A 24,543-nucleotide genomic window follows, 5' to 3' on the forward strand; every position below is an offset into this window, starting at 1 on the left:
AAGTATACGTATAGCTGATTCACTTTGTTATACAGCAGAAACTAACACAACAATATAAATCAATTATACTCCAATAAGAATGTTAAAAAAAAGACATCAGCCAAACAGATAACATTAAAAAAAACAACAGAAAATTCCATTTTAATTTGAGTTTGAATCATAGTATTGCCCCCAAGAAGTTGTTAGTATCTTTAAAAATCAGGTATTCTAAAGTTTACATCTTTCAGCTATGCACATGGGCTTAATTTATCCCCTTTAAAATAGCCTAAATAATTTAAAAAATTATTAGAGTAGGAAAATTCTTACTACAAACTAAAATTGCTAAATTTTGTTTATAACAGCACTGTTTGTAATAGACTGAAGTGGAAACAATTCAAATGTTCTTCAGTATTAGGATACCATACAAGAATGAAAAAAAAATGAAGTTCTTCTACAAGCAACAGCACAGATTAATGTCATCATTGTATTGAGTAAAGAAAGGCAGATACAGGAGTACAAATGGTATGATTCTATTTATATACTTCTCAATAGCAGGTAGAAATAATGTTAATTTGAAAATACGGTTTAAAAAATTGAATAGGAAATATGACTTTTTTGTCATATAAACTAAAATATTCTTTAACTTATCTATTCAATGCATGTTCAGAGTACTTTTTATGAAGTGTTATGAGAGAAGAAAAGATTAATTTTATAGAAATCATTTTTAAAGGAAATATTTTATTGGAGCTTAACATAAATGCAGAAAAATACATAAATTATTTGATGGGTTTTTATGAGCTTTACAGACACATGTGACCACCAACCAGATCAAGAAGCAGAATATTGCTTGGATCCCAGTAGCCACCTTATGCTCCCTCCTGGTTACATCCTCCTCAAAGAGGAACTGACTTCTCATTTCTGTCTCCATAGAATCTCTGTATCTCTAGTTATCTAAAACTCATTTTTTTTAACATGATGGTTTTAGATCTTATCACAAGTTTTTTCCTCATCTGTTAAGATGATCATATGATTTTCTGTCTTTTGAAAGGAAATATAATGATTCATACTGAAAATTTAGCATTCTTTGGAATATTTTGTAGTAAAGTACTACTTTTATATACACTGCTGAATACTATTTTATATTATTTTGCAAATAATTTGTTTTTGTATTTATGTTCAAGAGAAATTAGCCTAAGTTTTTCTTGTTTGTTTGTTTGTTTTTCTCCCCTGCAAAGCCCTTGTCAGGTTTTAGTACCAAGGTTATGCTGACCTCTTAAAATAAAATGGGAAGTGTGATCAGTCTTTTTCTATTGTTTAGATGTAATTTTTTTATTATTTATATATTTCTTCCTTAAATATTTAGAAAAATTTGTCAATGAATCCATATGTGGTTGAGATTTTCTTTTTGGAAAAAATTTAAAATATATAATAAATTCAATGACTAGCCAGATTTTCTATCTTTACTTATTTCAGTTATGGTATAGTAATTGCTTCATTAAGATTAATCTATTTATTTACTTATATAATTATTTTTACTTTGATTTATAATGAAATATTCAGTTACAATTTAACAATCTTCCTTTGGCAATTTCATTTTTTCTGGTTATATGCTCTTTATTTCTTAGTAAGTTGTCATGCTCTCTTTCCTTCTTATTTCCTTATGGTGTCTTTGTATTGATGCTGTACCAGATTTTCCTCCTCAAGAATGGGTTATATTTTTTGGATCAGGTGTTTTCATGAGGTTTCCATAAGTAGTAACAGGGCCAGGACAGTCATTTGACAAATATGGCTCCTATGTATTTTAATTTTGTACAGATCTACCTTGTCTGCTTCTGTGACATATACATAATCAATCAACAGAATCTAATTGCCATATACAGGACACTCCACCAGTAGCTGCAGAATATGTGTTCTTTTCAAATGTGCATTGACCATTCACAAAGACGGACCATATAGACAAATCTTAACAAATGTACAAGAATAGAAGTCATTCAAAGTGTGTTCTTGGACCAAAAAGGAATTAAACCAGAAATCAATAACATAAAGATACTTGGGAAACCCTCAAATATTTGGATTAAACAGCACACTTATAAATACTCCATCAATCAAAGGAGAAGCTTAAGAGAAGATAGTTTGTATCAAATGAAAATAACAATACAACAAATCAAAATTCCTTGAATACAGCTAAAGCAGTGCTTGAAGGAAAAAACATAGCATTCAATGTTTATATTATTAAAGAAGAAATACCTAAAAAGAGAAATCTAAGATTCAATCTTAAGAAACTAGAAAAAGAGGAACAAATTAAACCTGACGCAAGCATAAGGAAGAAAAATATAAATATTACAGCAGATATCAATGAAATTAAAAAGAAAAACCAGTAAGTAAGATCAATGAAACCAAAAGCTAGTTCTTTGAAACAATTAATAAAACTGATAAAACTGTAGTTAGGTTGACCAAGAAAAAAATAGATACAAATAATCAGTTTCACAATGAATGAGTAGATATCACTACTGATCTCACAGATATTAAAAGGAAAATATGGGGCTTCCCTGGTGGCGCAGTGGTTGAGAATCTGCCTGCCGATGCAGGGGACACGGATTCGAGCCCTGGTCTGGGAAGATCCTACATGCCGTGGAGCAACTAGGCCTGTGAGCCACAACTACTGAGCCTGCGCGTCTGGAGCCTGTGCTCCGCAACAAGAGAGGCCGCGATAGTGAGAGGCCCATGCACCGCGATGAAGAGTGGCCCCTGCTTGCCGCAACTGGAGAAAGCCCTCGCACAAAAACGAAGACCCAACACAGCCAAAAATAAATAAATAAATAAATAAATAAATAAATAAATAAATAAATAAATTTTTAAAAAAAGGAAAATATGGAAATGATATAAACAACTTTTACTCATAAATTCTAAAATATATGAGTTTAACCAATTCCTTGAAATTCACAAACTACCAATATTCATGCAAAAAAATTCTGGATTATCCTATATTTATTTTAAAAATTGAACATATAGTTTGAAATATTCTATAAAAGAAAGTACCAAGCCAAGATGGTTTCAATGGCAAAATAACACCAAATAATTAATGAAGAAATAATACTAATTCTACATAATCCTTTCAAGAAAATAGAAGGATTTTTACTTATTTTTTTGTTTTTGGCTGTGTTGGGTCTTCATTGACACGCCCGGGCTGTCTCTAGTTGCGTCGAGTGGGGCCTACTGTTTGTTTCGGTGCATAGGCTTCTCACTGTGCACTGTGCCACCAGGGAGGCCCAGAAGGATTTTTAAATGATTGATGTGTCATTAAGAAAAAGGAAAGACAGATAAAATGGCAAAAATTTCAACAGAGAGTTGGAATTTATGAAAGGCAACCAATGCACATTTTAGAAGAGAAAAATATAAAATCTAAAAATTGATAATTCAATGATATATGAATGATTTGTTTTCTAGAACAAAACCTCACATATTTTAGAGGTAGGTAACTTAGATCTTCTAACACATATTATGCACTAAGTCCAGATTAACTTTAAAAATTGCTCGATATTTTAAAAAGTAGACTGAAAGGATTCACATGGCTTGAAATAGAACATGGTAGAATTATTAAACTTGATGACAGGTAAATGAAATCTCAAAGTAAAAATGAAAAAATAAGCGTGCAAAACTTATATATGACACTTCAAAATGTGCACATATATATAATTGGAATCTCAGAAGGAGACAAAAAAGAGAAGGAATGGGACAGGAATATTTGACGAAATAATAGTCAAGAATTCTCAAAATCTGATGAAATTCCTTAGGCCACAGATTCAAGAAGATCAGAAACCCCACACAGTATAAAGTCAAATAAAACCACACCTAGGTACGTCAGAAAATTAGAAACAATGTAAAATGTTAATATATCAGGAGAAAAATAAGAAAAAAAGATTAAAAGTTATGACTGATTATTCAACAGAAACCAGAAGAAAATTAACTTTTTAAAAGTACCAAAAATATGTCAACCTAGAATTTTATATTTAGCAAGACGTTTTCAATATTAAAAGTGAAATAAAAGTGCCTTTACACACATATACACACACCCACACACACACAGTTCGGTCACCAAAGGATCTACACTATGAGAAATATTAAAAGGATCCTGAAGAAAAATAATCCCAGATTGAACCATGGAGCTGAGGAAAAGATTGAAGGTTAGAAATGTTAAAATAGTGATATGTGGAATTCTGAACAAACATACAAGCAAAATATATGAAAACGAGAACACAAAGTTCACAAAGGTGATAAAAGTATGAAAATACAGTATTCTTATTATGGTGAGGAAATGATAAAGTACAAATTTAAAGCAGACAGTAATAATGAAGAATGCATATAGTAATTTCTAGAGTAACCCCTAAAGGAACAAGAAAATACAGTATAATTTAAAAGGAAATTCAGAATGAAAAATGGAAGAGTAAAAATGGTTTATAAATTCAAAATATGAGAAAGGAGGAATGATGGAATAGAGAACAGATCACTTTGCTGTACAGTGGAAACTAACACAACATTGTAAAGCAACTATACCCCAATAAAAATTAAAATAAATAAATAAATATAAAATTTAAAAAAAAAAGAACAGATAGCTCAATCATGAGCTTAAATCCAATTACATTGGTGATTACATTAATTGGAAATTATTTATACACTTCAAACAAAAAATAAAGAATATAAAATTCTACAGATGTTTAAAAGAGAACTATATGCTGTTTTTAAGAGACATACTTCAAATGTAAGAACAGAGAAAAGTTGTTAGTAATGGAAAAAGATATACCAACTGAGAGAAAGCTGGTAAAGCTATATTAAAATCAGAGAAAATTTAAATAAATAAATAGTTTAAGGAAATAAAATGTAAAGAGGGATATTTCATGAAGATAAAGGGTAAATTCAAAAGGAAGATATAATAATTCTAAATTTGTATGTATTGAATAACATTTTCAAAATATTTTGAACAGAACTAAGAGCAAATTTTGACAGAACTGAAAGGAGAGATGGACAAATCAACGACCTAGTTAGAAATTTTTCACATACATCTCAGAACAGTTGGAGATTTTAATGAAACTGCATAATTTACAGGTCAAGGGGCAAAATTCAATGAAGATATAGAAATACAAATCAACTAATTTGACCTGTTTGACATGTATGGTAAAATTCATCCACGAACTACTGAATACAATTGTTTGCAAATATATATAAGCCATTTGTCAAAACAAGCCATATTCTGGACCTTAGACTAAGTCTAAAAGAAAGTAAGGAGAGTATCTTTATGACCTTGGGATGAACAAAATTTTTTCTAAATAAGATACAAAAAGAAATAAACATTTAAGAAAAGATCAATAAATTGAATTTTATTAACTTTGCATTAAGTGAGTAAAAGACAACACAGAGATGGGAAGAATATATTTTTAATATATATATCCAACAAAAGACTCATTCAGAATGTACAAAGAATTCCAACTAATCAGTAAAGAAAGGATAAACAACCCAATAAAAATAGGCAAAAACAAAACAAAAAAATAAATAAATGGGGCAATTTTTTTTAATGAGGCACTTTACAAAATAGGATACCTAAATAGGTCAACTCTAAAGTCTTCAGGGAAATGAAAATTAAAACTACAGGAAGGTACCGTGAGAATGGCTCTGATGAAAAAGACAGAAAATATAAAAAGTGCTAGCACAAACAAAATTGTGTTAGATTGCTGGTTTGAATGTAAATTTGTAAAACTACTCAAAAAAAAGCTGTTTGGCAGTATTTACTAAAATTAATAATATGTGTACCTTAGAACACATCAAACTGAAGAGGAATAAGTGCTTATGTCCACCAAAAGACATGTGCATGCATAGCAAAATATTATTCACAGTAGCCCCAAATTAGATAAACACAAACATGCATCACTGGTAGAATAGATAAATACACAGTGGTATATTCATACAATGAAATCTACAGAGCAATGGAAAATAATGAACTACTCTTATATGCAATAGCATGAATACATCTCCTAGACGTAACCTTGAGCAAAAGAAGCCAGACACAAAATATTAAGGTGATAATATACATGAGCTCATTTCTATAAAGTTTGAAAACAGGCAAAATTAACCGATGACCTAACTATGGAGGTCACCATAGTGATTATCTTTGGATATCAACTGGAATTAAGCATGAGGGACATTCAGGGGTGTTGGTTATTTATCATGATTTGCACATAAATAATTTATTGAGTTTAATATATTTGCATTTTACTAAATATGTCATATAACATAACAAGTATATATTAGAGAAAAGGCAATCACAAATGTGTAATATCTTGCGAACAAAACTCAATTGTAATGTTTTATATTGAGTAGTCCTTTATATTTCACAATCCTTTCCCAAACATTACCTAAATTAAATCCCCTCGGTAAACCTGTGAGTTTTACAAACTGTATTTCTCAATCTTTTTTTTTTTTTTTTTTTTAAGGGTGAAGCTAGGCAGGTAGGCAGGGCTAAATGGAGGGGAGTAGGGTGAAACTTTACATTTGGGAGGAAAAAAAACAGCATCGTTTCTGAGTGATGGAATGGTCTTACACATCAGTAACCAGAACAAGAACTGAAGTCATATCTTTTGACCCTAAAGCCTAAATATTTGTCTCTATGCCAAGGTATTTCCCAAATCTTAATCATAGAACAGAAAATCCTGGGTCCTGTGTTAGCCTGCAAATTCTCATAAAACTTTTCCAATGTTTTTCAAGTCCTTATCATTTGATTGATAACTCTGAACCAGTCATTTTCTTTCTCTGGTTCATCATCAATAAAACAAAAGTAAAGGTAATTTCTTGTTGATCTCAGATGAAAGTTAATATTATAATAGTGTGAATACATTCTGCATAATATTTAAATCCAAGGACTCTCCCAATATGAATTTTCAAAAAGATTATTTTTTAGATCTTTGTACAAAAATCAACCTATTCCTCCAATCTATGTTAATAAGATTATGTTTAAAATTAAATAGCACAAATATGTAACTTTCTTATTCATTCCTGAAATAGACTTTTAAACTTTTTTTTCAACTAATTGAATTCTTGGTTGCTTAAAACTTGCGGTAGCAATATGTTTGGGGGTTTCATTTTGTTTGCTTTAATTGCTTTGAGATTAAGATTACCGCTGTGATAGAGTGTGAGACGAACCTCAACTTCTCTAACAGAAGTGTAAGTGGAGCAGGAGAGAATGTATCTAAAGTTTGATCTTTCTACTTACTGCCAACTTCTGATGAACGTAAGGAAATCCTTTTATCAGTATATTTAATTTCTTCTTCTTAATAGGACCATATCAGGCAAAGCGATATGTAGGTATCATGAGGCTCAACTTGATTTTTACCCTGTCAGAAATGTTTATCCATACATATTCATGTTTCTCTCTCATCTAGACCTTCTAATGTCTGGTGTCATATTTAAAAAGTGGATGACTTGACTCACCATCAGCATCTAGTATTTCTTAAGAGAATTTCCTAAGAGAATTTTTCATCACTGATTATTCATTAAGTTTTTCTGTGTCCTCATTTTAGTCTGCTAATTATTCAGATGTTCTTATTCTTTGTGTGCCAAGGACCTTCTGGTAGGCAGAATAATGAATGACTCAACTCCACTAAAAAGATGTTCATATCCTAAAATCCTGAACCTGTGAACATGTTAATTTAGGTGGCAAAAGAGACTTTGCAAATGTGATTACATCAAGGACTTTAAAATAGTGAGATGATCCTGGTTTAGCTGAGTGAACCCAATCTAATCACATAGATCCTTAAAAGCAGAGAATCTTTTCTGGCTGAGATCAGAGTTAGAAGGAGATGTGATTATGAAAGAATGGTCAGAAAGATACAACACTGATGGCTTTGAAGATGGATTAAGGGGGCCATGAGCCAAGGAATATGGGTGTCTTCTAGAAGCTGGAGGGGCAAGGGAAAGGAGTCTCCTCTAGAATCACCAGAAAAGAATGAAGCCCTGCCAATATTTTGGTTTTGGCCCAGTGAGGACACTGTCAAACTTCTGACCTATACAACTGTAAAGTAATAAATTTGTGTTGTTTTTTAGTCCCTAAATTTGTGATAATTTGTTGCAATATCTATAGCAAACTAAAAGAGACCTTTTTGACAGTGTGGTGAAGCTTTTCGATACCTTCTTATAATATTTTAACATATGTAACATAAAATAAAAAGATGTAAAAAGGAAACCAACTATATGGAAAACCAGCTACCAATATTTTGAAAAGCACATTTGTGATAAAGTGATACATACACACACGTATATAGTATATATACATATATAGTATACATATATGTATATCCAAATATACATAATCATGTATATATCCATATATGTATCTATATGTATATACATATATACTATACATATATACATATATTTAGGTTTTTAATAAGATCTAGTAGTGAGTTTAATAACTATCATTATTTTGAAGTGCTAATAAGCACAAATGATATTTTCAGTATCCAAAGCACTAGTAATGCAGTATGAAACTATATGTGATTTCTATTAGTCATGTTATAGATGTGCTAATTTTACCATGATGAGTTAACTATATACCCGATTGAGGAAAATTCTATATTTCAATTAGAAGTTAATGAAAATAAAGATTTTTTTTTTATCACACCCAAGTTTTTTGGCCCTCTGACTTTTATTCCTGGATCCATTGCTAAGAACACCTGTTTTGTTGCTAGGGATCAAGAAATAAATCTTAAGTTTAAACTTTAGCAGTTTAGAAAACAGAAATATGACCCTGATGAAATGTGATAAGGGCTATATAAGATAGTTTGTTTAAAGAATTCGAGGAACACAAATGAGAGTGACAGTCATTCTTACCGAGTTCTGAGCAGGTTCTTGAAGGATAGGTATGTTGGCTACTGCTTTGCTCAAGTCCTTCCTCCTAGAGTCACTGAAATTCTCAACCCTACTCAATTCTTCAGTCAAAAATTTGAGAGAACAGAAGGAGTCTCAGAAGCCTTAGTTTTACTAGGCTACAAGGCATTATATCTGATCACCTCCATCCAATCAAGATTGTTCTGAGTATGGAATAGGTTGTAATTTTAAGACTCAGTCCAACTCTCATTCAAGCCTATTCCTTACAGATAGATCTTGCTGGACTTTTGCCCCAGAAAATGGAAGTTCTCTTCTCCTAATTCCTGAAAGAGTGCAGGAGCTTTACAGTCATTACATTCAGAGATTTTGAGTTTACTTCTTTGGTCCCTTACCCCACGTAGCTTAAGTTTTGTCAAATCTCTTGAGGGGAATTTCAGTCTAGGATTTATCCTTCCTCTAACGATCTTTGTCTCTAAGTAACGAAAGCTACAGAAGGACTGTTTAGAAATTCTTCTCTCCCCATTCTCCTGCATGCAGCCCCAAAACTCAGTAAATGTCTCATGGCCAGAACTTGCCACATATTCGTAGCTCCCCCAGTTTCCAGTGCGTCATAGCATCCCAACATGACCTGTAAAAGCTTGACTGGTTTCTCCTTCACACAGTCAAGTTCTTCTGCCGGGACCAAGCCCTATCCTTATCCTTTAGATGGAATCAGAATATGAGCTCAGAGAAGAAAACACCTGAGGTTTATCCATCTCAGAAGGGCTCTTTTTTTGTGTGAAATTTTAGTACATCTAGCCCTTGCTCCTAAAATTTTTCAATCCTCTAAAACTATAATCCTTGTGATTATTCACCAGTTTCTGGTTTCACAGTGAGAGTGTTGGTCTGCCATGACCTATGACATCCTAGGCAGAAGGGAAGGTCTCCCTGCTATGTACTCTCTTTAAGTGTGTCTTTCTTTTCATGCTCGACTTTGCCTACTTATACATCTAAAGCCTTTGGAAGCATTTTTTTAAAGTAAGCTTTACATAATACTAGGCGACAGCTCCCTAATGAACACAGTGCTGAATTAGGTGACCCTGGTAGCTCCTGAAAGCAAGTCCTATCCTCAAGTAGGTTATCACTGCAGATGCCTATGAGGATATTTTTATGTTTATATGAGGCCGTCAGTGGGACTCCTTTTCTAGAACATTTTTGGCCACATCTGGCACATTATTTATGTAGATTGCGTATAGTCTGTTCTTGGACAATGTATATCTACTATTTTGATATTTATTCATTAATATCTTTTCCAATTTAGAGACCATTCATTTGTCAGCTGCTTTAATGCACTAAAAAACTTCAGTCTTTTTATTTATTTGATTTATTTCGTTCTTATCAAATTTATTTCTGGCTATGGTTTAGTTACTTTCTCAGCTTAAGTGTATTTATATGACTCTTCTCATCTCAAAGTAAAATTTAATAAAGCTGTTGGAGTCAAGTTATTGAATTCTCTGAAGTCTATCTGCTCTACTGTTTTATATGATAGTATCCTGTTTTGATAAGAGTTTCTATTAGATGCTCAGTGTTTTTATTTGAATTATTCTATAAAAGGGATAATTCTCTACATTAGAGATTCCTTTAAGTGATAAGTAGTCAGCACTTGATAATGCCTATTTTTTAGCATTTGAAGTCATTGGAGTGACAGAAAAAATATTTAATTTTAATACACTTGGATTCTGTCACATTATCAAGGGATACAATTTTGTCTTTGCCTACAAAGGGTTTTGGTGGGTAGAATTGGAACTTAGTAATAAAGGTTTGGTTAACATGCATGCTAATTAATTTTCAGATCATTTGAGGCAAGATCAACTGAAGTTCATATAGGGGCTATACAGAGAACCTAAATTAACGACAAGACCAGATAAAATGTCAGAAAGGTAGCAGTGATTGTTGGGGACCTTGGAAAACTGTTGCATTTATGATCTCTTTTATTGAAACTAGACTTTCAGTAAATTGTGTCTGTCTAGAAATATAGATCCAATATTAAAGATCTTCAGGTTTTTCTAAAGAAGTCATATTTTTGTGTGATATCTCCTGATTATTTTTAAGAAATGGGCTCAATTAACACACACACACACACACACACACACACATAAACACATACAACCCATGGTACTCTTCTGGTTTAAAACAGTTACCTGTATTAAATTTGACTTTACTTAATCAGAACAAGCAGATCTAGTACAATTGAAAATTTGTTCTGCTATGTGTACATTTATAATTAAGCAGAATTTTGCTTTCCAAAGACCCAAAATATTACAATTCTGAGTGAGTTTTTTGTTTTAATCACAAATTTTTGTCATATTATAAATGATTTAACTTCCTAAGACCCTCATATTTTCAATCCAATCCTACTCACTCATCCTGTCCATATTTATCGAATAAACTCTATGTGAAAGCACTGGTTTACACCACAAGGATACATTATAAACATAGAAGACATGCCCTACCATTAATATTATTTACATGTGAGTTTTATCATTAAAATACACTTCTACATATGCTACATAATTAAAGTAGCTTTTTTCCCTTGAAACATTTTTTCAACATGAAAAGGCCACACTTTACTCTCCCATAAACTCTACAATGTAGGGAAAATTTAGAGAATTAGTTTCAGGATGCAATGACTGGGGAGGACTTCTTAAAATTTCAAAGTAACATACCATAAAATAAAAATGTAATAAAATTGTTTACATAATAAATAATGATTTCTAGTTCAACTAAGGACACCAGAGAGAAAATTAGTATAGAGATGACAGAATGAGAGAAAATATTTTTGATGTCCAAATGTGACTAAGAAGTCCTGCAAATATGCAAGAAAAGCAATACAACTTCTGTGGGGGAAATCTCAAAGGATAAAAATCAGCAGCTTATAGGTAAAGAAACACAAAAACTAAAAAGCATGAGAAAAGATGCTCAAAATCAATAGTAACCAGAAAACATGCAAATTAAAACTACAATGAAAAAGCAGTTTTCCCTGTTAGACTGATAAAAACTAGAACGCTGGGTAATATCAATGTTCGATATTATAATACAAAAATACTTTTCACGGCTTTATCCGTGATGGTGCTGCAGGGAATGGAGACCTAAGGCAATCTTTGTATCTATCATTCAGGGACCAGAGAGGTAAAGCATGGCGGATATCCTCCATGAGGCATTACACAGCAGCTAAGAGCAAAAGTTAGATATATACATAGCATAGCAAATAATTATTAGAAACAAAAAGCTTGAAAGAAGTTTAATAACAGGATTATATATAACACCACTTAACATATTCTTTTTGAGAACAAAAACAAAGAAAAATTATTTAGATTGGACATAATTGCCTATAGAATAGAGTGCCTCATGTTATAGAGATAAAGAGAATAAATGGATAAAGTACTGTAAAGGCCAATGATGAAAAGTTATCATAAACTGAATAGTACAATTGACTCAACCCCCTTAGCTGCAATCTCCTCAAAAAGAAAAGAAATCTAGTCTGTTCTATCCTTCCTAAGTCACAAGAAAAATTCTAACTCTTCCACATAATTGTCTTAACAGTTTTTGCTCTTCTCTTCTGGTTATGCAACTATGATTGCTTCAACTCCCATTGCTACTCCCATGGCATAGTTTCTAGACTCTTTAATCTTCTGGAAAATCTTTCCTCTGCTCACACAATTTTTTAACATCTCACTTGTGCTTTGGCATCCAGAACTGTATATAATTTCTAAATGTGGTTTGACCAGTTGCAATCTTCTCACCTTGACATTTTACATTTATTGAAGCAAGAGTCCTTAATTTTTTTCTTACTGTTTACTTAACCCTTTTATGTTTTTTTCTTTTATTATTACTTATTTTATATATTCTAACTTCTTCAGTGCAAATAATTTCTTTCCTTCTATTTGTTTTTCCACACTTTCCTTCTTTTGTTCCTGTGACAAAGCCTGTGCTAAGTTCTGGAGCTTTAGAAATATCCAAGTTGCAGTCTCAGCCCTGAATGTACTGCAGAGGGTGTTTCCCTGCAGGAATATAAGAATCAGGCTCATTTGGCCTTAATTGCCTAATCTAATTTCTTATGTTTACTAAGGAGTTAGAGCAGTATCATTTCTCACCCCCACTGCTATTTTCAGTTAGCCATTATTCTTTTTCAAATCTCTCTGTAATCAATAGACCTCTCTGAAGGGCCATTCTTCTTGATATAAAAACAAATGCTTCTCTACTCCTCTTGTAAATGCTAAGATTTATCTCTAGAAAGTCATCTGCCAATATTATTTTAATGTGTTAGAGAGGTCTTTTAAATCAGAAACTATTGGATTTCTTATTCCACGTATTTTATTTGTTAAGGAAAGCAATTCCATAAAGACTTAGGTGAAAAAAAAGCAGAAGATACGTTACAATTTTGTGCATTGCTTAATTCAGGTCCAAAATCATAGATGCAGTGGCAGGAAAGTACTTCACATAGTTCACAGATAGTATTTTTTATAAATTTTTAAAAATTAATTAATTAATTTACTTATGGCTGTGTTGGGTCTTCGTTTCTGTGCGAAGGCTTTCTCTAGTTGTGGCAAGCGGGGGCCACTCTTCATTGTGGTGCGTGGGCCTCTCACTATCGCGGCCTCTCTTGTTGCGGAGCACAGGCTCCAGAGGCGCAGGCTCAGTAGTTGTGGCTCATGGGCCTAGTTGCTCCACGGCATGTGGGATCTTCCCAGACCAGGGCAGGAACCCGTGTCCCCTGCATTGGCAGGCAGATTCTCAACCACTGTGCCACCAGGGAAGCCCCACAGATAGTATTAATGGATATGATGGATAAAACCATTCTTTTTTTATGTGATCAACCATAGTTTGCACATATTTTTCCCCAAAAGCCAATTTTGTGTACATGTACAGGCAGGCATAAACAAAAGCTTCTCTCACATGTAAATTTATCTGGACATGAATAGACATATTTGGACTGCTTTGGTTTCCCATCCAACTTTCCTAAACTTATCTACACTGGAATTCAGCTTTATCTCTTTCACTCCATTCTCCAAGAAAACAGTACTATCTTTTTATTTAAGATAAATTTTAAACAATTTCCTGAATGCCAACCTCTCTTGATACTGCAGGGTTCCTGTTCCAGATAGTCTCTCCTTCATCTCTTTTACCTCCAAGCCCTTTCTCTCCTTTGGCTGTTTTCCTCTGACCATACCAATCCTAAAATTTTCCCTTCCTCAGCCAAAAAATAAAAATAACCTTTTTTGAACCTGCATCCTCCTCCCCATGTAGTCATCTTCTTTGTTCACTTTCTCTTGCCAGCCATGCCTACACTTTGAATTTCTAGTAATTCCCCCCCCTGCCCCCGGGTCCAACAGTCCACAGCCTACTTGGTGCTTTACCAAAACTACTCCATTGAAACAAATAGCTTTCATTATGTCAACAGAGTCATCAGAGTCATCCCAGGTGCTAAATCCAATGAACACTCTATAATCCTTGTCCACATTGGCTGTACTGGACTCGATTGACCAATTTTTCCCTCCTAAAACTTATGTTCCATTGGGTTCAATAGCATCCTTTCTTTCTCAATTTCCTTCTTAACTATTCCCTCTAAGCCTCTGCCATCAAGTTTCCTTACTCTGCATATCCCTGGTATCCTTCAGAGTTACTTTCCATCTTCTATGCTTTTCTCACTTCTCCTCCACTTCATAGTTTTAATTAGGATCTATGTGTAAATGACTTTTAAATCTGTAAGTTTAGCCCTGACATTCCTCCAAGCTCTATACATATGTACTTTAACTGCCTACGGGATACTCCTTTCTCAATACCCCAAAGACGTATCCATTTCAGAATGTTCAAATTATCAATATACTTCCTGTCCTTATTCTAAAGCTCATTTCCCACCATAATTCCCATGTGAAATATCAGTACCGCCTAGTACTCCAAACTCAAAGCCTGGAAATTATTATTTACTATTTACTCTTTTAACCCCTTACCTCCATATTAAAACACTTACTCATTCTTATCAATTGTATTTCCCCAATTTTTAAAAATGTATTTCTTCTCACCATTTTCACTGCCACTTCCTTAGTTCACAATATCTTATTGCTCTAGAAATGTGTCTATATCTCCAATTCCGCTTGTTTTAACATATTGCAATTTTGTGTTTAAGTGCCTTTAATGCTTTACCTTGGCCCTTTTGAACTATCTTTAAAGATGAGTTTCTCAAGTCCCTGGAGAACTTCCTCCCAGGTCTTGTGTAACAACCCAAATGTTGCTAAGGTCTTGTGCTTATTGACAGAATATTCTCCTTTTTATGATGCAAATAACAAATTATAATTTAAAGTACATGTCGAGTTGCATGTTACACAAAGACCTATAGGATATAAATATTATATGTAATTATAAGATTTTTAAAATCTTATTTCCAGACCTGCTAAATTCACAATTCTAATTACCACTGCATTAATATTTGGGTAATTTATTTATATTCAGCTTGTGCTGTTCTTTTTTAGGTATAATTAAAGAATGGTTTGGAATCTTAATTGCTTTCTACTTAAGAAGCAGGTCTCCCTGATCATGTCTCTGGGTACATTTTGACATTGCTTTCACAAAGGGTGTAGCAATAGAGTGATAGGGGAGCTGCCACACTTTATAGAAGACGAAACTTCTCCTGGCTTCTGAGCTGTATATTCTTGGAAATATACAGATAGCTAACCATGGTGACGAGCATAACGTAACATGTGGGGAATAAATAGACATCATGAATAATAATAAAAAAAAAAAACCCAGAGATTGGTTTTTCTGGCGGCTGGGAGTGAGATTGGTGCTAGTCTGTGCTCCTGGCTGTTGTTCTGACACAGACAATCCCATATTATCATTTATTCAGAAAAATACCATCCATGGCAGGAAGAAACTTAAAAGAACTAATTACAGTTGTAAGGCCACATTCTATAGACAAATTAGCACATCACGTGGCTGTATATTTTACATCAAATACCAGACGGGGTAATGTGAAAAGCCTTTCAGTTTGAGGAAATGGCAGAAGTCTTAAGAGTTAGAAACTGTCACTTTAAGTGGCCTTTCTTTAAAAGAAATCTTAATAGCAACAACAACAAAAAAAGAGGAAACATGAATATAAGCAAGCAAAATCTCATGAGATCTCTGGGTAGAAAATCTTAACATGCAGTGAAAAAAGAAAGATGAGAAGACCCCTGGTTTATTCCAACATAGTTATATAGCACAATGAGGTTTCAACTATAAAAGTAATAATAATATGAATTGGCAATTATATATGTTATATAAAACACTTTTATTTTTTCTCATCATCCTCATAGCAAACCTGTAGATAATGCCGATATTAGTTATACATGGATTCGAAGGGAGAAACAGGGCCTCAGAGAGATAGAGTACCTTGGTCAAAGTCTAACAGCTTGTGAGTTAAAGAACTACAACTTGATTTCAGACCTTCTGACTCCAAATTCCATGCCCTTGTTCTTTCTTTTGAGTGACAGAGCCTGAGTAACAGTTCTCCTCTAGGCTTTGCACTCTAAGAGAAAATTTAGCCTCATAAATATTTCTCACTCCAAGGAATAGCAAAGGTCAGCTTATTCAGTGTGTTCTCTTGATCTGACCTGTCAGCATATTGCCTGAGTGCTTCCAAATCTGAGGAAGCCTGACCATAAATAAATAACATTCTAAACAAGGCTTACCCAAGGATGCCTTCTCTGGAACTCTAATGATGCTGATGCACCAGTTATGGAAGACACTCCTGCTGCATTGAAATGGTGTCCTTCTTTATGATTATTAAGATAGATCTACATAACTGATGTCTCATGGCACCGGTGATGAACAGATTAGATGCTGCTCTAAAAAATTCACAGCAACTATTTCTTTTTCTTTTTTTTTTAGATAAGCTGCTTATTTAATGTCTCTTTAATTTTTGGTTGGATGACATTATGGATGAACCATATTGAATTTGATCCTTCTTTCAGGTGCTCTTTATTTTATCGGACTTCAGACGCTGTAAAATTAGTCAGTGGCAAATATTACTCTGTTTTTACCAGGGTGTATGGCCCTGGAGGGCAAGAAAAGAAACTCCCAAATCAAGATGGGCCTTCTAGAGTGTTGAATTTATTATACTAAATAGTTACAACCTACTGGTTATTTTTGTTCCAATTTCTCTGATTCCTTTCCCCCATTTCAAGTGCTACCCTGCAGGTAGAATTCACTGGCATTGCTGCCTTCCTCATGAACACTCCCATATCGTCCCTGCTATGTGTCATCATTCTTTGCTCGACCCAGCCACCCCACCAAAATACACACTATGCAAATTCTCTGTACAAGAGAATATGATTATTATTACTTGTGTCTGTCTTTTCCTCTACTACATTGACTGACTTATTTATATACCTTCTCTGGTAACCAGTCCAGTATCATGCAAATTGTTGATCCTCAAAAAGTGTCTACCCTGTGTGTGAATATGAGAAATGATGTCATACTTCTAGGATTTATGACTATTGCTTGAATCTCAACTAGCCTGATTGATATCTCTGTTTTTAGTGATGATTTATGAGGGGTTAATTAGTCCTTTCTTGAGGTAGCAGGATTGTTTTCCACTCGGTTCTTATCCCAGGCACATCCATTAGAGGGACAAGAATAGAAAGACAAGAAAGAGGCAAAAAGGATACAAATGAACTTATTTACAAAACAGAATAGACTCAAAGACACAGAAAGCAAATTTATGGTTACCAAGGGGGAAAGGGGGGGAGGGATAAATTAAGAGTTTGGAATTAACAGATACACACTACTATATATAAAATAGACAAACAGCAAGGACCTACTGTATAGCACAGGGAACTATATGCAATATCTTGTAATAACCTATAATGGAAAAGAATCTGAGAAGATTCTTTTGTATATAACTGAATTACTTTGCTGTACAGCTGAAACTAACATTGTAAATCAACTATACTTCAGTAAAATTTTTTAAAAATTTAAAAAAAAGAATAAGAGGCACAAGTATTTGACCAGTGATGGAAACACAAATTCATATTCTGCAACCATATTGTCTGCCACCTACCGTGTCAGCTTGCAAGTCTGTGATTTGTACATGCCATTAACTCTTGGAAGAAAGGTTTTTTCCCTTTTCTATCCAGTATTTTTTTTATTTTAAGACAGCTCATATGTTATGTCCTATGCAAAGTCCTCCCTAATTCCCAAGAATTGGAGAGTTATACTATTTTTAGTGCTGTCAGAGCACTCTGGCGGTATGTTTATTATAAAATTGTTTTATACTTTTTGGTTTGCATGCATGCCTGTGTGTCCCCCTTAGACTATGAGTTCTTCTGGGTCTTATATTCTTTCTGTCTATAATGCCAGTCTCTTCCATTGGACTTAACACATAGTTAATACTCAGTAACTACTTAATGAATTGGTTATTTTTAATAACAGAAATTATCACCTTTATACACAAAGCACCTTACTAGGCACTAATAGAAAATTAAAAATGACTCAAACAACACCAAATTCTGTAAAAAGCTTTCATTAGGGGGACAAGGGATACAAGGATGGAAAGAATAATTGGAACAGGAACCTGAGCTGTGCCTCAAAATATGACAATTTACATGAACAGAAAGGAAGTGAGGAGAGGGGTGGCAGAGACAAGACCATTCCAGAATGAGCAAACAGCAGGTTACCATAGGAAGCTTTCCTGAAGTGAATTAAAGGTAAACTCTATTAGATGTAAATAAAACTGCATGATGTTAAAAGAAACAATGCATAAAGGATTAAAGCAGATTAAAACTAGCGACTACCCTCTGAGAGCCCAAATGTGTTTAGTGCAGTTTGAAATTAACTTAATGTACAAAAATTTAAATAAGTTGTCAAGGAAAAGAGAATAGCGTTGGGCTGGCATGCTTTAGCCTCTCTCATTTAAAACAGCAAGTAGGTGGGCATAAAATCACCCTTTAGCATGCATTTATGTTATTAATTGTACCCATAATTCAAAGTCATGATTAGAGCTTAAACTGAATGTCTGCAGTGGAAATTATGAAGCATGCTTGACTTCATGCTTTAAACACTGTGTAGGGTAGGCACCTCTGTGAAGGACAGGGTGAAACCTCCCTCTTCCTTTACTATTTAAACTAAATTTAAGTTCTTCAAAATGGGATGATAAACACTTTTCTGGTTTTCTGGAGAAGTATAAGTTCTTGCCATGGCCAGGAAGCATCAGAGGATGTAGGTGACTGACACATGGAAGTATCAAAAAATGATTGGCACCCTGTTTAGCAGTGACCTAGTGGAGAAACTGCAGAGAAGGTCCTGGAATATACAGAAAGGCATAGTAGAAATTTAAAACATTCTGCATATGGAGACTATGTGAGGTAGAAAAGCAGGAGTCAGAGAGTGACTGCAGTGAGTGGTGGACCTAGAAAAGATTGAGACATTGGATGAAAACAGCAGCAAAGGCAAGTGGAGGAGGGGCAACTAGAAACTGTTCTACTGGGGGGGCCTTTCCAGAAGCCAGTCTCAACTGCTGTGTTCAAGTACACTTGGGGTGTGCCAAAATTTGTTACCAATACAATACCAAACTTATTAAGTTTATTTTGTAAATAAAGTAGATATATGCTTATTCTTAAAATAACATCACACTCAAAAATTTGCCTTCTAGGATGGAGGAAAGGCTGCAGAGTTATATCTGGAATACTGTTTTTATCTGTATCAGTGGTTCTCAGCATGAGGTATCCAGACCAGCAGCATCATTTGTTACCAACCAGGGTCCTTGGACTCCTTAATCAATAGAAATTGATAAGAGGCCAGACAAAGAATTCAGGCAAGGCTTTACTGGGACTCGGTTCTGTAGCACAAGGGAGAAACAGGTGTCCTTGCTCCCTCCCTGAGGCGAGGTGAGCTGGTCCCTTAAATGCAGTGAGGGTAGGGGCAGACTGTGGGCTGGGCAGGCGGGTGGCTTAGGTGGTCTGCCCACCCGCTTGGACGTGCTGTGTGCAGGGATCATGTGCAGTACCCTGCTTTTGCTCCCAGCACCCCAGAAGTAGCAGCTGGGTTTTGGCCTTTTCATATCTTGTTCATAATTTGCCCCAACTGTGCCTGCATGCAGTTATTTTTAGTTCCTTATAGTTTCTTTGTATTCTGTCCTCTAGGAGACGTTTGTCCAAGTACAAGCAGGGCAGTAACGGGTCCCAGGTCCCAGCCTGTCTCACCATCACCCGGGAATTTGTTAAAAATGCAAAGTCTCAGGCAGGTGTTATGAATCAGAAATTTTAGGAGTGGGGATCAACAATCTAGGCTCTAATAAGCTCTCCTGGTGATCCGGATGCACTAAAATGTTTGAGAACTGCTGATTTATGTCTGTAGTGGTTGCCTGTTGCAGATGTACTTTTAACATTGACATACCTACAAAGCAAAGTGTGTTTCTGAATTCGTGTGCCAAATTTAAACATATAACACTATTAGTTTTATCTCTCTGAAAAATTGACTAATGCTTCTTAAAACTCTGGATAAACCCATGTAGATACCATCTTCTTTTCGTGTGTATAATTGAAATTCACTGTTGTTTTCCTTGATGAAGTGAACCACTGGAGAACAAGAGGAGAGACATAGCAATCATGATTTTCCTGTACAACTATCACACTGAACACAAGAAGAACGATTTGCCTTTAATAAACCTAATGGAATTAGAGGCCCAGATTTTATGAGTGGGCACCTTAGCCAGTTCCAGAGATCCAGCACTTAGATGTGCAGAGAAAGACATGACTAAGAAAAGGGGGTTATGCTTTTTTAATGAGAAACTTCCAATGAAAAGTTTTTTAAAAACCTTCTGATTAAAAAAAAAAAGTCTCCAGTAAACCTGAGACTAACTTCAATTATAAAACCAATTTTTTCCTTTATCCAAGAAACCACACAAAGCCAAAGTCTGTTGAAAAACCGAAAAATATTATGGCTTAAAAAATTGAGCATGCAAGCATAGCTCTGTTTGTGTAAGCTGTAACACAGGATAGCAAACACACTTAAAATGCCATAAAGGTTTCCTGTGGGTGCACTGTGCTAATTGAAGTCAAAGCCTAAATTAATCTAGTCCCCAAGAGTTCCATATAACTGGAAAACCTGCAGTGTATCACTGCAATTAGAAAATGGTTATTTTAAAATTTGCCTATTGAAACCCTCCTGAACGTGTGCACGTAAATCCCATTAAAGTTCATAGATGCTGCGCATACAATCAGTGAGAGACACGCAGCCCCCTAATGCTTTCTCTAATGAACTCAGACTCAGCAGATAGGAGCTAATAATTACACAGCACAGAATCTGTATTAGATTGCTTGCTCAGTTTATGACTGTCTGGTAACAGTGTGACACAGTGTACACCTTCTGTTGGAGATGAGGGCAGGAATATTTCTGCAGATTGAAATTTAAACATGGAGCTAAATTCCTAGTCTATTTGTAGTCAAAGGATATGAATAGATAATTCTTCCAAAGGAAAAACATAAGGTAAGTCAGTAAAGTAAAATGAAATAAAATGTTAAAAATGTAATAGATGCCTTTTAATTATAGAAAAAAGTGTGATAAAATCAAATATAGTTAAGGCTACAGGAATACCACGGTATTTTTTCTTTTCCTATGTAAATTTGATAGAAATTTGGCTTTCTTTATGAGGAAAGTTCTGACAATATTGCATTAAAAACTGCAAAGTATTTTATATCTTTCATCTAGAAATTCACTATCAGTAAATTATCCTAAATAAATAATTCAAAAAAGTTTAAAAATAAATGGATAAATGTACGCATTGTGCTGACATTTTGGCTATATCTTCTTAATGCAGCTAGATCACTTTTTATTCTATACTTTTATCGAGGTGTAATAGAGAAAAGTGGAAAGATAAGGAGTATAAAATGCAATTAATTTTTCATAAACTGAACACACATATTTAATCAGCACCCATAGTAAGACACACAACATTACAAGCACCTGAGAAGCTCCCCTCATTGCACAAGATTAACAACGGTCTTGACCTCCAACACACATAGATTTCCAGTTATTCATAACCTGACAAAAATTTTGTATTTTTTCCTTTTTAAAACTAATTCATTTTGGCAGTTATATAGTAGTATTGCATTTTGGCTTTAATTTGCATTTCTTTTATGGCCAAATATTGACCATCTTTTCATTTGGCTATCTTCTTTTGTAAAATGCCTTTCAAGTCTTTGCTTATCATTTTCCTATTGGCTTGCCTATCATTTTACGATTGTTTTGTTTTATATATTCTAGACATAAGGCCTTTGTGAGAGATATATGTTTTGCAAATATTTCTCACTCTATTTATTCTTTTTTCATTATCTTAAAGTTGTCTTTTAATGAATATATGCCCTTAATTTTAATTTGTCTAATTAATCTTTTTTTGTCTACCAATTTTTGTGTTCCTGTTTATGAAAGCATATCTCAATTCATCAATAAATACACCTGTGTTTTCTTCTAAAAATCTTATTTTTATATTTTTATGTTATATTTATATCTGTAATTTATCTCTGATAAGTTAGTATCTGTATATGGCTTGGAGTACCCCATTGTCCCAGAACTGGTTACTGAAAAGAATCACCTTTCCCCACTACACTGTACTTGAAGTGTATTTGAACACTACACTACACTGTAGTGTTACCTTTGTCATAACTTAGTTGACCATATATGTATGTTCAGGACTCTATTTTTTGCCTATTTATCTATCCTTGTACCAGTACATTACTACTAGTATAGCTTTGTAATAATTATTGATATCCATTAATGTAAATATTCCAAATTTGTTTGTCTTTAAAATTGCTGTTTGTGTTTCCACATAAATTTAGAATCAGCTTTTAATCATCCTCCACTAAAACTAACTTTTGGGAGTTTGGGTTTCTGATTGACACTGAATTTTTAATCTATATATCAATTTATTTTAAATTGACAGTTTTATATACATTGTGTCTTTCAATCCATGAACATGGTATTTCATTACATTTCTTTAGGTTTTCTTTTATTTTTGCTGATAATATTTTGTAGTTTTCTGGTAAAAGTCTTGCATATCCTTTGTTAAGTATATTCCTAAGTATTTTTATCTATTGAAAATAGTATTCATTAAAAAAAAATTTTTAATGTTCCCACTGTATTGCAAAAGAATTAAGTTTTAATTTATTTTTATTTATTTATTTTTGGTTGTATTGGGTCTTCATTTCTGTGCGAGGGCTTTCTCTAGTTACGGCAAGCGGGGGCCACTCTTCATCACGGTGCACGGGCCTCTCACTATCGTGGCCTCTCTTGTTGCGGAGCACAGGCTCCAGACGCGCAGGCTCAGTAGTTGTGGCTCATGGGCCCAGTTGCTCCGTGGCATGTGGGATCTTCCCAGACCAGGGCTCGAACCCGTGTCCCCTGCATTAGCAGGCAGATTCTCAACCACTGCGCCAGCAGGGAAGCCCCCTCAACAGAATTAACTTTAATGGACTTTGTGTCCACCAATTTTACTACATTTGTTTATCGATTCTTAGTTTGTAGAGTGTTTAGAATTTCTTACGTACAAAATAATATTTTTTTATGTCATCCATAAATAACAGCAGTTTTTTTCTCATTTTCCATGTGTATGCCTTTTGTTTCCTTTTCTAATTATAGTCACTAGGATCTCCAGTAAACTGTTGAAAAGTAGTGCTTATAGCTGGCATTATTGCCTTATGGGAAGCTTTCAATAATTCATCATTGATATGATGCCCGCTGTATGATATTTTTAAGATTCCCTTTATCAGATCAATGTAATTACCTTTTAGTTTTAATTTCTTTTTGTTTGTTTTAATTTCTTAAAATTATTTATCATGATTACATAAAGTTGACTTTGACTAATACATATAGAAGTTTAGAGAATGTAATGTGTAGTGTAACCTCTCCTTTGAATTATAGGTTTCCAGGTGTGTAGAAAATAAAAGAAAAACTAAAGTGAACAAAATGTATGAATTTATGACATTATAAAGGTAAGACATTTTCTTATACTCTATTATCAATATCTTAGCAATCTAGCAAATAAATGTTCTTATTTATTTCTGTAGAGATCATTTTAATAACTGTACTTGTGCCAAAGTGTTATTTATTAATAATTTTTCCAATTTTTATTACTGAAAGAGTTTAGGTATTTTTTTCCAATGTGTTTTAGTTTTATCATCATTTAAATGAGGGTCCTCATTGACTATGTTTTTCCATAGAGTAAAATGGCAAAATTTATTTTTCCTATAAGTGTAGTAAATCTATTTAAAGAAGGTAATGAAAGATCGATCCATGCAAGACATTCAGTCAGATTTTTGGAGTCATGGAAGCAAACTTTTGCATTATAGACTTTTTTTAAAGTTGATTTAAATAAGCAGACAATATTTGTATCACAGATGTAATCTATATTAATTATTGCCATGAGATTTAAGATTTTTCTCTAAAGTAATTCAAAACTTAGAGTTCATCAGCACATAAGCTTGCTATATTCATTCTTTTTTGTGTACATTATAATCCATAATCCAAAGTAAATGACTTGAATTTCAATGAAATTCCTGATGATTTTCAAATACCCTGATGATTTTCAAAATTACCTTGGACTCATGCCAGCCTGAAAATGATTATTAAGTAACAGACTTTCCTGCTCAGTATCACTAAGAGTAAAAAGGATCATTTGTT

Source organism: Balaenoptera musculus, chromosome 4 (genome assembly GCF_009873245.2).
Source record: "Balaenoptera musculus isolate JJ_BM4_2016_0621 chromosome 4, mBalMus1.pri.v3, whole genome shotgun sequence".
Lineage (NCBI taxonomy): Eukaryota > Metazoa > Chordata > Mammalia > Artiodactyla > Balaenopteridae > Balaenoptera > Balaenoptera musculus.